Source organism: Pleurodeles waltl, chromosome 6 (assembly GCF_031143425.1).
Source record: "Pleurodeles waltl isolate 20211129_DDA chromosome 6, aPleWal1.hap1.20221129, whole genome shotgun sequence".
Classification (NCBI taxonomy): domain Eukaryota; kingdom Metazoa; phylum Chordata; class Amphibia; order Caudata; family Salamandridae; genus Pleurodeles; species Pleurodeles waltl.
In genome coordinates this window covers 1,317,781,726-1,317,797,081 of record NC_090445.1, presented here as the reverse complement: position 1 = coordinate 1,317,797,081, position 15,356 = coordinate 1,317,781,726, and the positions used below count along the sequence as shown (strand labels likewise).

At 43.0% G+C, this 15,356-nt stretch overlaps 1 protein-coding gene across 2 annotated transcripts in view; it reads left to right on the top strand.

Moving 5' to 3' along the window:
* The window catches only part of MMRN2 (multimerin 2), a 242,478-nt gene that overhangs the window by 174,333 nt on the left and 52,789 nt on the right, over positions 1 to 15,356 (top strand). The window lies entirely within an intron of this gene.

The window sequence follows — 15,356 nt, the reverse complement described above, 5'->3', positions numbered from 1 at the left end:
ATATAGCATAACATAACTTGACATAGTGCAGCACAAAATAACACAATGGCTGATGCATCTCTTATGATATTCATAGTCAATAAAGCTTAGGTATTTTTCCAAGTTGAGAGCCTTAGCACCAGAAGACTACTCTTTCTATAATTCTCAAAGGCCCACTTATGTAAATATTTGATTGTGAAATACATCAACTGGATGTTAATAAAGCTATATATATATATAACCAATACAAGGACTTCCACTCTTCCACTTACATGTGTTTACCCATCATGTATAATAGGCAAACAATACACCTGTCTTTCTTCTCCACTCAGCAGTCTCACTCACTACAAAGATATAGATGGTCTTTGTACCTGGCCAAATAACCCCACGAAAACAGCAGATAGTGAAAGTGCCAAATCCACCAATCAGAAAACCCAGCTCCAATGAACGATTGATAAAACTTGTTGATGCTTGTATTATCTCTTTTGTTCAAATTTATCACTTCTAATTTTTTACCTGAAATTTAGTTGCTTAAAAATTACTTCATCACATAATAAATTAAATAAAAAACATTATTTCAACCAGTCTACATGAAAGGGCGTGGGTTTTGTTGAGAAAGAAGTATGCATTATGTGGCATCCCATGTTTAAGAACTAAAAGATTGTTTTTCGGTTCTGATTGCTCATATCTAAGTCAAGGCATCATGTTAATCAGGGCCAGTGCTAGGCATGGGCAGTGTGGGCAGCTGCTATGGGCTCACACTCAGCCCACCAACATGAGGGTCACAGCCAGGACATGACACATTGATCCTCTTATATCCTCAGCCAAATCTAATTGAGTGCAAGGTGTGTCTTGGTGCAACCCTGGCCTCACAGCCATGGTGTAGCACTGCAAGACTTACAGGAGTCCAATTGCAATGAAACACATTCTGCAGGTTAGCCCTGCAATCATGGGTGTCCATTGTCTCACATTTTAGATTCCCAACAGTTTCCACCCACTCAGACGATAAGCAATTCTCGCTTTTTTAGCCCTTTTTTAACTGTAAAATGGATACTTGTAGGAGGGTGAGAGGAAGGAGCTGCAGCTCATGAGGGGTCAGGCATAAAGCGGCTTCGAAAGCATGGCCAACTGTTGAGCTGCAAACAAACGTGAATGTATGAATGAAAGCCATGCCGTGGACCTGTCCTGGTATCTGTTTCTTACATTAAGCCTGTTTCAAGGTGGTTATCAGCTGTATGATCAGTGGACAGAGGTACATACATTTTTATGTGCCCAGGATCAAACAGTGTGTTAAATTAGTAGACCCAAAACTGCAGCACACTGCTACTCTATTTAAATGCTATACTTGAAACTCTAAATTGCATTTTGGTGAATCTGCCATGTGACTGGTCACTTCTCCCCTCCACGAGGTAGCATCTAGCCAATTCATTTAACCACTTACCTACTAGCATCTTTTAAATTGAGTCAAAATACCTACAAGCTTGCCAAAAGGGGAGTAGTTGGAATAAGTTTGAAAAAGTGACTGCTCAAGAGCACACACACAGGCCATATGTGAGGCCAGGAAAAAAATGTGTCTCCTGGTTCCTCATTTACAACTAATCCATTAGACCACATCTTGGGTGGCAGTAATTCTGATGGGAAGGCCATTGGGCAACTCTTCCTAGGAAAATATCACTGGATTGTGAGCTCTTCCCAACTTTACAATACAGTGTGTATTTCCAGCTTTATGTGAAGTGGTAAAACTGAGGATGGATGTCAAATATCCCAGGTATATGGCTAAAATGTACCCACTGGACCAGATCCTGTGGCAGAACGTGGTTACTGGGCATTATGCATTGTAGATGCAAAGATGTACTAATGGTGTTTCAAAGCTTATGGCAATTTCATTCTATGTGGATAGAGTTCATTATTTTCTCAGACTTTCTCTCAAGATTTTCATTAGGAACTGTCAAGGATTACTCCAGGAGATAGTAAAAGGATTAGAACTCAAATACCGTATGAATAGTGATCACATCTGATAAATTCAGTGTCCAGGCTACTACTCTTTTAAGATGGCCTGATTTAGATGAGTGGGATTTTGAAATGAAACCCAAAATTGGGCTATGTGATTCTAAACCCACCTGCTCTCCAGAAAACATATTCTTATGTATCCGCACATGCAACACAATTTGGGCCTGATTTGCAGTTTGGAAGATGATGTTACTCTATCACAAACATCATGTATATACCGTCCGCCATATTACAATTCCATTATATGTTATGGACATCCCCCTGGGGGTGGCGTTAGATTGTGGCGCTGCCTCAGGTGTACAAAAACAAGTAAATCTGGGGCAGCGTCAAACTGCATTGGGTTTTGCTGTGGCATTCCCACAGCAACACCCATTGCATGCCACTTTCACTCAAAGTGCTGCGTGTAAAAGGGCTGTATTTACAAGGTGGTGTTTAGCCATGAAAAGTGGCTTAGCGCCACTTTATAGATACGGTGCAGTGCATAGCGCCAATGGAGCATCTCTAAAAGTGATGCTCCGAGATGCTAGGGGTTTTTAAATATGCCCCTTAGTATCTTCATGCACACAAAGTGTCCTGTGAATTGATAATGGAAAGTTGGCCACCGTGCCTGGGCCTCGCAGAGCTAGACCGTGGCTGCGAGGCTAAGGCGAAATCTCCTTAAGTGCTGGGTCATCGCTGAGTGTGATAGGGAAGGGAACTCTTCTCCCCTTGTCCTTACCATGGTTTTGAGGGATGATTCCATGGGCCTTGCAGAACTAGACCGTGGCTGTGAGGCCCAGGGGTGAGACCACACTCACCTGGGCCCCACAGTGCTAGGCCATTGATGTGATGTCCAGCGAAAAACACCCCCATTTCCTGAGGCATTGCAGCCCTTCATCATGTTAGTGAGCACCAGTGTACAAGAACCCAGCCCTAAGCTTGCAGCTCTATACTATTGCTGTGAGGCCTATGGAGGAGGGCTCCCCTTCCCAGAACTCCACTCTCCTGGCTCTCGCAGTGCTACACTATGGTTGTGAGGTGTAGGGGATGCGGCTCTCTTCCATAGGCATCATAGCTCAGGTGTAGCACTGTCAGGCCTAGGGGAGGTGGCCTTCTTCCATGAGCTCAACAGCAATTGCTCTACAGTGCTGTACAGTGCTGTACAATGGTTATGCTGTGTGCATGGGTCCATGTGCAGCAGGTAATGTTGCACCTGGCCCCAGGGATAGTAGGCACCCAATGTACCCAAATCATGGATGTAGTTTACTTTGCAGTCCGTGGATGGGTTGAGGGGTTACTTTTACTTTGACCACGTCCCATGGCACCTTTGCTATGCTACATCCCTCTCTTCCATTAACACTGCAGACATGTTTACCGCTGTGAGGCCCAATAGTGGCCTTCCACTTCCCTGTGCCTCGCGGCCCTGGATTGGTGGTTACAGGAGGAGGCAACCACTAGGTTATCATGTGTAGGAATCTTTTCTGCATAGATGTTGTCATGTATTAGCTTAATCTTGTTGAAGAAAAACTGAAAATTGAGCAGGATTATTCCATTTTTAAAGTGTTATAAGGTTGCTGAAGAAGGTGAAGCAGAATGGAGTTCTAATACAGTATGGAATAATTCTTTGGACGGGGTCAATGCTTGGGAGATACAATCAGAGAAGGAGCTTTTCTTGGTTTCCGTGATTCTAAATTTTTAGGTGGCAGCTATGTTAATACAGTCTAATATTTTATTCACACCACAGAGTCTAACCACTGTCTTTATTTATACTCTGCACACTTTACTCAGTTTGAGGAATTTTACTTTGTTGGTAAATCAAGGATTTTTTGTACAATACAGTTATATTCCAAGAAGATCTGAGGAGATTTTTTGCACTTATGCTCTGCTTTTCGTCTGCTAGGAAAACAGCGTGATAGGAGGAATGCTTGAATTAATCTAGACCTTGGCCAATAATTGGTCAGAATTTCAGTCCATTTTTTTATTCACTCTATTACCGTGGTCAGGGGCCTACCTTATGCAAATCAATCTTGGTCTGCGCAGATAGGAATAGTCGAGCTATGTCATGCCATGTCCTTCTCAAAGAAAATACAAGATTTCCAGACTGGTCTCAGCTTTGTTTTGCCCCCCTCAGTGATGTGCAGACTGTGTTACATGGCCCAGTGAGCTATGGAGCCCACTTTTGGGCATACCCATCGTACTTAGAGAGTTTTACTGAAAAGAAGAAAACGGTGAAGGGTAGAATGCTTGAATTAATTTCAGCCCTCATAACATGTTTATTTCTTCCTTAAGGGGCCAACACAATTTAAATTTGGTATACAAGGAGCAGCTAGAAGGGCTGCTGTAAGATTATTCTGCTTGAAGTTTATTGTTTAGGGACGTCACTAAAATATTGTTTCTTCTTTTTGTTGCCTTCAGTTTTGCGTCCTAGGATCAAAGGTGCAGGGTCTAAAAGCACGCTTTCGATATTATCAAATTATTTTAAGTACTGTCGAGTCTCTATAAATATTAAATCATATTTGAACTTTTCGAAGTGTTCATTTCTTTCACTGATTTGGGAAAGGACAGACAGATAAACTAATTTGCATTATCACATTTACCCATTGGCACAAAATGGGTAAACCGTTTAATACAGTAGCCCCCTTTTTCACCAAGTCAGTATTGATAGCAAATCAAATTCCAAACACCTCAGGTATTAAACATTTGAAGCAAGTTGTAGTGATAGGCCCCTTTGAAAAGAATGCTCTCACCATGCACGTGGGATAATGGTGAAACATGGCACAGGATTTTCCTCATACCAACAAAATTCATAGTTGCAAGGCGTCCCATAGTTATCCATGATCCCTTCAGGTAATCCTGGCTTTTTACGCAACTGCTCTTTACTTTTGGGGTTTTGAGAGCATAGTTATAATGATAACAGAAAACTTCAGAGTTCCAGAATACATCGTGATGCCTCTTAGGACTTCAGGACTTAAATTGAGACATTTGCCATGGGAACATGTGGCAGCTCTGAATGTCCACCCCAGCAGCACAAGTTTAAAGTAGTCAGACGGCAAAGAATGCAGAAATCTATTGATGAGCATGGTAGGCTGGTGGTGCCTTGGCATTTCATACATGACACTATGCCAGGGCACAGGTGGCCTCTGAAATGTGTGCCGACGTGATGGTTGTGCAAGACTCACCAGACATCTGACCTGCACTGGTATCATGGTTGGACATGTGAACTCCCGGCTTAGACTGGCGCAAATACACTTAATTCAGGAGAATACAACCTGTCCACAAGCGTAGGTTTTTTAGATGCATAATGCACATGCATCAATTATATAGACGTATGATGGTTATGCGTCGATTTCACTGAAGGCATCATTGAGAGGTGTGCCAAGGTGGGATTCACGCTAAGGGTCCATGCGTCATTTACTTTGCGTTTGCGGGTGTTTTATACGCATTTGCATCATATTTTTTGACTCAGTTCTTGTTTGCATTTTTTTTTGCAATGTCCTTAGATGAACCCTGAATCAACATACATATGACATGGGCTTTGCTGCAGTGTGGTATTTTGGGTATGGCCACATGTAGTAGTACATGCAACAATGTTATAAGCGTGTGATTGGTCTGTTCCACCAATGTGTGTGTTACAGACTCAACAGCATGCAGATTGTTGCATATCGTGCATATATACGCGTGTGTGACACCAGTGCAGATACATATGGTTGGCAGTCACTTCAATGCAATAGTTCTGATCTGTGAATGTGTATTGTGTTTTTATCTGTGATGTGTGATGTTGTCATACAGAGCATAATATTTTAAACTACATACACAGGTCAGTCATTGTTGATAATGGGTGAACCATTCCTACCTAGGAAATATTACCCAACAACTGTCTCCATATGTAGATTTTGAGTTTATGGAGACTTGTGAAAGCCTGCATATTTGCCTGACATGTATATATCTTTGGTACATAGTGTGTATGACACACTCTGCCTTCATTCCACCCAGAATATGTTTTGATCACAAAGGTTTTATTGAAGTAGTTGCAATTACCAATGATTGTTGGTTTTGTGTGGTGAACCTGCAGCCCTAGCTGAATATGTTCTCATTCATGCTGATGTGCATTCCACTGACGTGTCCGTGTAATGTGTGAGGTCATGTGTACCCTATGTCAGGATTGTGCCCCATGGCAGTGGCAGGACAGATTACCATGGATAGACTGTGCAGGCCCAACTTATACCATTGGTTGTTATACCTGGGCAAATCATGATGACCATTGTTACTAATGATGTCAACCCCTTGTCACACATGTTCCATGCAGCCATGGCAACTCTCACACTGAGTTGTGACAGTGTTCAGTTCCAACATGACTTAATTTCTATTTATTGACATCCACTACCTCATGTGTGGCCCCCTTGCATACATCCTATTTGGACATGATGTAGTTGTGTCTGATGACCTATTGAGTTACAAGTTGCCAACTTGAATATACAAAACATGTAGTGGTCCATAGATTGTGTCCTTCATTTGTCACATACCAGTGATGAGGCTGTTAGTGATGTGTGTGATGGTGACAGTACAATCTTACACATCACATATGATGTTACAACAGTACTTGTCAGATTCCTATTTGTAACATGATCCATGACCTTTGACTCACATTCCTATGCTATGTGTAGTGGAGATTGAAGAGACCAAAGCAGGATTGGGTGTATTAGTGAAGTGTTTATTTACAAAATTGACAAGGTGAATTCAGTGGTTCTTAGAAGGAGTAAGAGTTTTCAACTATGTGCTGTCTCTGGCATACACCAGCAACTGTGTTGTGCTGTTTCCCCTCCATATCATCACCACCATCCTCCTTCTCCTCCTCAGGCAGTTCAACTACCTGGTCATACATCGGAACGTTCATCCACACACATATGTTGTGCAGGATAGCACGTGTCAGGATAATTTTGCACACAATGTGTGGAGTATATTGAAGGCTGCCTGCTGTGAGGTCCAGGCACCTACATCTTGTTTTCAGTAAGTCAAATGTCCTTTCCACGATATTGCGTGTCTTCCGGTGTCCCTCATTGTATGCACACACTGCTGTTGTGCTTGGATTTGAAAATTGGGTTATCCTTCACGGCTGTATGCCATACCGCTGATCCCCTGAAAAAGATAAAAGGTGTGAGTTATTATTTAGGCTTGCAACAAGTTTTCCATGTTGCATGGTAGTTGTTATTTTGATTTGGTTGTGTCTCATACGTGTTTGTGGTATGGTGTGAGTTCCTGGCCTTGTGCAAAGGTTTCTTAGCACTGTGTTGTTGAACATGACAAACTTGGCTCTAGGACCTGGGACATATAATTTGGAATCCTAACTGATGCTCAGTATGCATTTACCATGTGTTGTGAAGTGCACATGTGTATCAATGTGCTATCACTACAGGGGACATGACATATCCTCACAACACAATGGGGTCAGATGTGTTGACAGCTTGGTAGCCCTACTGAGCCTGGACATCCCAGCCATTTTGATGAAGTGCAACACTTAGGCCCATTTTAATGAGCAAGTGACAATGCACAACACAGCTCCAACATTGGCAGCACTGTGCTGCAACATTTTGACTATGCAGGAATGCACCATGTGTGACATGTTACTAGGCAACCCTTTGTTGTCTCCTGCGCCTGCGCCTAATATGCAGCTGTGCACCAAGACTACCAACCTTTCACCAGGGTGCTTGGCTAGCTGCCCTGTGGAGGTGGATGTATCTATGCTGGTTGGGACAATTTCCTATACATATACATTTTTGATGGCCAATTGGCTGTTTCTGTGTGTGCAGCCGTATGCAGCATACATAGATGGCACATCCATATGAGGTCAAATCACAGTCTATTTCCTTATTGCAACCTGCAAACAACACCTCTGGAGTGGTGTTTGATGTTGGCACTGCCTCCGGTTTTAGGTGACACCTGCATCAGAATGCTATGTATCTTGTGGTGACAGACCTGTAGCTACACACATTGCAAGCCTCTTCCACGCTAAGTGATGCGTGGGAGGGTGACCAATTTCCAGTGTGGCTTCAAGTCACAAAAGAGTGGTCATTCGCAAACCTGTACATACAGTGCAGGCCATGACAATGGCACTGGGGCTCTTACATAGGCCCCTTAGTGATCCTGAGTGGCAGCTGATGTTTGTGCCAGCCATCAGGTATCCAAGGCTGTGTGTCCCATTGTTTCAGGATGATCAACATCACTACCAGTGTCTCTCCTATCTTCCAAAACATGAATCAGCACTTACACTGTCAACACATGCACAGTGCAGGCTATGGGATGGAGCTCTGCTACTTAGCAAATGTGTCCCTTAGCACAGTTCTGAATAAACACTGATAAGCACTGATTCCGGAAGGTTTGAAAAGATTGGGAAAATACCACTGAAATCCACAGAAAATCAACATTGAAACCAGGACAAACTAATTGTAAAGCACGTGGAAATGGGTATATTAGTAAACAATGGTCAGCGCATCATTTAATTCCTTTTGAACATGTACATTCCGTGAGTGCTGCAAAATTTGGAATTTCACCAATTGCAGGTGAATGGAGATATGTTTCAAAACTGTTAATTGAATCTCAGGAACCTCTTGAATAAATAATGTCAGAACTTTTAAAGACTGCAGAGAGAATTGATAGGGGTCTTGTTGTGATGTTTCTGGGCTCATGCCATAAAAGTTTTAAAGCTTACGTATTATTATCTTTTGGTATTTTATAGTGACTTGAATGATCCCTTTAATATGTGTCAAGCTATTTGCAACTATTGTGTATGCTTACATATTGTTAATGCTCAAATAAATCTGCTGCCACACATCTTATCTTGTACTGGGTATCTGAAAAAACCCATATTAAGGACATTGTGCTTGCTAAAGCTCACTGTTTAGTAAGGCCTGATGGAATACAGTCACTTTACCCGAACTGTGATGGAACTCCATAGGCTCCCCTCGCCAGCCCACATCACCTTCAAACCGAGCTGTATCATCTCCAAAGCCGTCAAGACTGGAACACCTGCTTGCATGGATGACATGCTCACCATCTTGTTTGGTTTCCACACACCTGTAGTCAGGACACCTTCAGACAAGAGAGAAAGTGCAAAAAAGCAAGGCTAAAAGTATTTTCCATCTCTGCATTGAGAACCTAAAACAATAATCTATATCTACCCAGACAACTCCAACCCAGCTTCAATATAGGAAACAGCTGAATGGTCACTACATCATGATGCAGTAACAATCCACAAACCAGCTACTCTTCCCAACTCATGTTGACATAGGCAAACATACTAACATTTGGTGCACTGCAGCAAGACAACTTGCGTCAAATAGCGATAGCAGGAATGTTCCATATTTAAAGAGGTATGGGGCATTCCTGCTCTCTCTGCACTGGTGCATTGAGTACTGCCTAGCACCAACACAGGAGCCCTTGCACCATAGTGCCAAGGTGCCTGTGTTACAGGCAGAAATGATTTTGTGCAGGATGTGTATTACTCTAAATCTACTAAGCCACGCAGAGCCACCAAGGTGGCTTTGCATGGCCTAGTAAAACTGATTTAAGGGCTAGTGTTGCTTGGGTGATGCAAGGACAATGCAAGCCATTAGTCAATCTGGGCTTCAGTCTTTGACTTTGACCCAATAGCTTTGTGCTGTGTTTTGTCTAGGTTTGCACTTTGTAAACTACATCTATCTATCTATCTATCTATCTATCTATCTATCTATATTCAGGTAAAAATCAAAGGCTACAAGGATGTTATAGTTAGGTTCTGAATTTACTCACACATACCATAAAAATTCAGCAGTTATAGTTAGAGTTATTTCAAGTAACTATAACTCGCGCCCTAAGGTAACAACAACTTGTGCCCCTGACATGCATAGTTTTTAATTCAATAATTTGACTTCTGTTTAATTTATATTTGTGTAATATCTGGGGTAATTAGCAGTGCATGGCCAGGGTGAGAGTTATAATTACTGTAGGACGTGAGTTGTAGTTGCTTGAAATTAACGGTAACTGCTGAATTTCTATGGTTTTGTACGAGTAAATTCAGAACCTAACTATAACATCCCTGTAACCTTGGTTTTTTTTAAGTACATTTCTATGTTTTTTTTAAATTCTATTTCCTAACTATAACATCCCAGTAATCTTTGTTTTTTTCAGTGAATTTCTATGTTTTTTTAACGTAAAGTAATTTTAATTAGTGTATGTTAATCCAACCACCGCCATGCATGGCCAGGTTTGGCTGTAGAGCCTGTCTCTCTGGGTGTGAGAATAGGTGTTAGAGGGTGTGCTGGGTGTGAGAGTGAGTGTGACAGCATCATTCGGGTGTGAGAGAGGGTTTTGAGAGTGTCTGGGTGTGAGAGTAAGTATGTAAGTATGAGAGTGAGTCTGGGTGTGAGAGTGCCTCTCTGAGTGGGTGTGTGAGTGTCTGTGGGTTTGTGATCGGGTGTGTGACAGTCTCAGTGGGTCTGTGAGTGGGTGTGTAAATGTCTGAGTAGGTCAGTGAATGGATGCATGAGTGTCTTAGTGAGTGTCTGAGTGTCTGTGAGTAGGTGTGTGAGTGTCTGTGGGGTGTGTTAGTAACTGTGAAAGTGACTCGGCCACACAGGAACCTCACCTGCCCTTTCATCCAACAAAAGTCCACAGTTTTGCACAAAATATCTACCCAAGTGGGGTTCTTTTGAACTCCTTGGGTAACTGTCCAGTGCATATTCAACAGTACAGGTGTGTTGTCACCACAAAGAAATGTCTCCAGTGACCTTGTGTGTGTTTGGCAAAGTGATTGTGACTAGTGCATCTTTTTACAAAAATTCTGGGATAATATGAATCTTCCTACTGAGAGTCCAATGCAACAACAAGGATGTAAATCTCCATCAAACCAGGGTCCTTTCTGTTAGCTTTATGACATGATTGCTTCTTTGTTTTTTGGAGACTTCCTCATATTTTATATTGGGGTGGCGGGGGCGCGTGACCCCCATCACCCTGCTCATTTTGGCCCCAGGGACCCCATCCCCCTGGACTCTGCCTTAATACATATTGTATAATATTTGGGGAGGGGTATTGAGCGGCCACCATCCGTGGGCCAATATTGATCCCGGTGACCCCATTCCCCAGAGCCTGGCCATGTCGATTGGGTGCCCCCCACGCCACTCAGTCTTCACAGTTAGGGAACATGGGGAAGCCTGAATGCCCCTGCAGTCCCAGCCAACTCCCTGCCTCCTGCAGGAGTCAGCATTGCTGTCACAGACAGGGAGCTGCGAAATATGCAGCTTCTTGTCATTGAGAGCAACTCTTCAGTCCGTTTACCTGTCCACATCTGTGCGAGCAAGGCAACAGATGAAAACTCCGCTCCCAGCAAGCGAGAGCTGTCTGTCGATTGCTGGGAGCGAAGTTGTGTTTTGCTCTGACGTGGCGGGAGCTGTCAAAGCACCCACCAATCCAGAGCAAAAAACTATGTCCTGGGGTGCCCACCAGCCCTGGGGGGTGACAGTTCCCAGGGCCATTATCAGCTCAAGGATGGGGCTGTGTGAACCCCCTCCTTCTGTTTTCATGGGCCAGCCCTGGGGAGGTGGTGGTCCCAGGGGCAGTATATGGCCCGAGGGGGGAGCCTTGTGGCCCCCTCCCACTTTCAAAACTTACTTTGGCCCTGGGGAGGTGGTGGAGGAGGGCCACCCATTACTTTTAACTTAGCCCTCGGGAGGTGGTGGTCCCCGTGGCATGGGGCGGGTCTGTGAGGCCTCCCCATTACTGCTAAGTTGGCCACAGGAAGTGGTGGTCCCTGGGGCCCAGGGGATCCATGTGGTCCCCCATTACATTTAGCCCCAGGGCACTGGTGGTCCCCAGGGCTCTGGTGAGTCTGGGCAGCCCTCAAATTTCTATCATTTAGCCCCAAGGAGGTGGTGGTCCCTGGGGCTTAATGAGCTTCAGGAGGGGGGCTGAGTATTCCCTCCTCCTTTTAATTAAACAATGCACCGGGATCTGGGCCATCGGAGCCCCTGCTTATTTTTTGGTTTCTTTTTGCCGGATCTGCAGAGATTCTTTGTCCTTCTGGGACCCCAGCATCAGAGCTAAGAGGTCAGACTGCCCCTACCCTGGCCAGTTTTCTTTTTTTAAATCTTCCCCAAGATGGCTTCCTTGTTGAAGTGTTGGCAGGCAATCAAATCTCAGCCTGCGATCGGGAGGGTTTACGGAGACTTTGCGTCCCTATATATACAAATTTGAATTTTCTTTAATGTCCCCAAAACTACTTGACAGATCTACACCAAATAACTACATGTGCTCTTTCTGGACCAAGAGTTACCTTCCTGCCAAATTTGATGTAATTCCGTCCAATGGTTCAGGCTGTGGTCCTGTTCAAAAACCCTACGGGAATTAACATGCAGAAAACACTTTCTGCGACCCCAATGTTTTCTCATCCTCCACTTGAGGGATCTCCCCACAAAAGTTTCAGACAGCATCTGACATGAAGGTCAACTTTTTTTTTAGAAAATTTCATGAAGATTCATCAACAGGTCAAAAAACTCTTTTTCTATAGAAACTAAGTAATAAATATAACACTCTCACATAAAGGACAAGAAATAACAGTAGAAGCACCCTACCCAAGCAGCATAGACTAGTACCACACATAAGAAACAGCTCAGCTGTTACCAAATTGCCCTCACCCACTATCCGTGGCATGCTTCATCATTGGGCTTCTGCTAACACTTCCCCACGCAGACCAACATAGGGACTTGATCCCCTATTAATTTAGTCCCCTACATTTTGTAATCTGGACTTCAATCAACATGAATACTCGGGCTCAATTGTCCCTTACCTGTATACAGACTTTGAATTGTCGAGTTTTCATTTTATGTCTCTTAAACTGGGGCCCGGTGGGAGCCCCTCCCTGTGGTCAAACCGGTGTATCTTTTCTACCACTCGTGACTCCGTGAAGAATACTATAACTATAACAACCTAGTGGCCACCGCCACTAGGTAATATGTGTGTGTGTGTGTGTGTGCGCGCGGGCGCATGTGTGTTTGTAGTAATGTAGCAATCTAGAAACACTTTTTTCACATTTGACTAAAGATACACATTTTCGATAGACTTGAGGCAAACATTTACACCCAATGTTACAAATATAATGCATTTTCACTTAATAGAACTTTAAAATATATTCAATTATTTTATTACGGTTGTTATTAATGATTTTTGATTTTGTTAGTGATACCTGCACAAGGAAAGCTGCTTCTTGCAAAGTCGCTTCAACAATGCCAGAGGAGTACTAGTCATTTGATGGGACCTGATGTGATGTAATATTCTGTGAGGCCACATTGTATGCAAAAGGCCATGCACTTTCTATGTTTTTTGTCTGGAACCTCAAACTTCCCAAAGAGGTAAACATTGTTTTTTTCAGGTAAAATGTATACTTTATATTTTTAAACATTTGATTTCAGACCAAATACTTATTTTTATAGGTGTCGGTGGTGGTATGAATAATATTAAATTGATTGGAACAAAACAATAAACAGATGCTTGTTAGAACAGTTCCTTGCGAGCAAGTTGTGAACATCTCCGTGCTCCCTTGAGCAGCAGTGCGATTTCACATGTATATCAAATGTACTATTCTGCAAATTACTATGGTGCAAGGATGGCAGCTTAATTCTGCGCCAGTGCAAGGACAAACACGGGTGCACCTTATTCCTGTAAATACGGCGCCTCCCTGTGTTTCAAAAGTGGAGCAGCGCTGCTATTCTTGGCGCAGCACTGCGCTGCGCCACTTTTGAATAAATCAGGGCCCATGTCCTGAGAGCAGAATTGGTAAGGATGGTATTTGCACTACATTAACTTGGCGCGTGCTCAGCGCAAACTCGAAACTCTGCTACGTCCACTATGAAGGTCCTCTATCTCGAGCGCAGCAAACTTGATGCAGATTGTGCTCCACAGTAACGACAGACAGGTGTAAACTGCAAACCATGAGGGTTTATTAGCAAATTAGTTACAGTCTCAAATGTAATCAATTAGGCATTTAACACTACTCACCGGAATGCAGCATGCATTAATGCCATCGAGGCAATACAAATCGGTCAATGCAAGTACATGTTATTAAGACTGCATGTGCAAAATAAGGTAAAATCTGCTCCCATGAGGGGAACATCCCTATTGCTTGCTAAACTAAGGTAGTGGGTAAGTCGGGGAATTTCAGAAGCAGCATACACCCTTTCTGTAGATAAACAATACATATAAATAACTCATTCCACTACATCTAAATGCAAAATAATGTGTGCACACATATAAGTTATGGTTAAGCATAAAGATATGACAGTGACACTGTCACCAGCCCTTGCACCTTATAAGACATGTTATCTAAATAACAATAGATAGTACGTTTTGGATTTAAGACTTGGGTGCCAATTACTAACATTCGTGCCTTTTAAAACTCAAAGGCAGGCCTCTCAGAGATCTAGAGAGCCCGGAAAATATCTAACCTTTGAACCCATGGCCGTAATTCTTGCTTTATCAAATGTCAAAAAATTACCCAGTATCTAAGGGCCTTGTTTAGAGTTTGGTATAGACAACATTCCCCAAAAGTGAAGGATATACTGCCATTCATATTAAGAGTGCAACTAACACCAGTGCACTCTTAAAGTGGTGGACAGTTCATTCCCCTCTTTTTTGGAAGATATCCTGCATCCTGCCAACTCTAAATAAGGCCCTAAATGTGAGGCTGTGTTTGAGCTTCAGGCTCAGGTAAAATGCAAATTCTAGCTCCCAATCTTCAGGCCTGTAGGCACATGCGTGCTATAACTCCTTCTAGCATCTCAACCATAGGAGTGTACTATGAAGTTGCTGTGTTCAAGGAGGTGAGCAGCACTATTTCTAAATATGCGACAAGAAATGTCATTCTTTTTCTGATTTTAATCATTTAGAGATTACGTATCACTAGGAAACATGTACAACTAACCCCTATGACCTTAAGTCTGGTTGCAGTGTCTTGGCTATGCCTTTCTGTTTCCTGGACTCGATCCCGGCTGGCTCTTAAAATTGAGACGATATCACCCAAAACGTGCTTTTTATTTAAGTTAAAGGTGAATGTATGGCGAGTCCTGAAAACTTTGAAAAATCAAACTACCCCCTACTACTTTCAGGAGGCTTTCTGAATCCTCAACGCTAGGTCCTGTCCTGCTGACCTTTGCCAGTGCAGAGATGTCACCCGCAATCTGCTTTCATCGGCATTTCAAGTAGAGTTATGCAAAAAGTGAAGAATTTGCTTTCGTAATTGAGTGACAATTCAGGAAAAGTAAGCAAAATTACTATTCATGTGAAATGCACAGCCATCATTAGCACTATATTTTAGCGTGAAATACACCTTTGCATCATTTTTTGATGCAAGGATGTATTTTGCA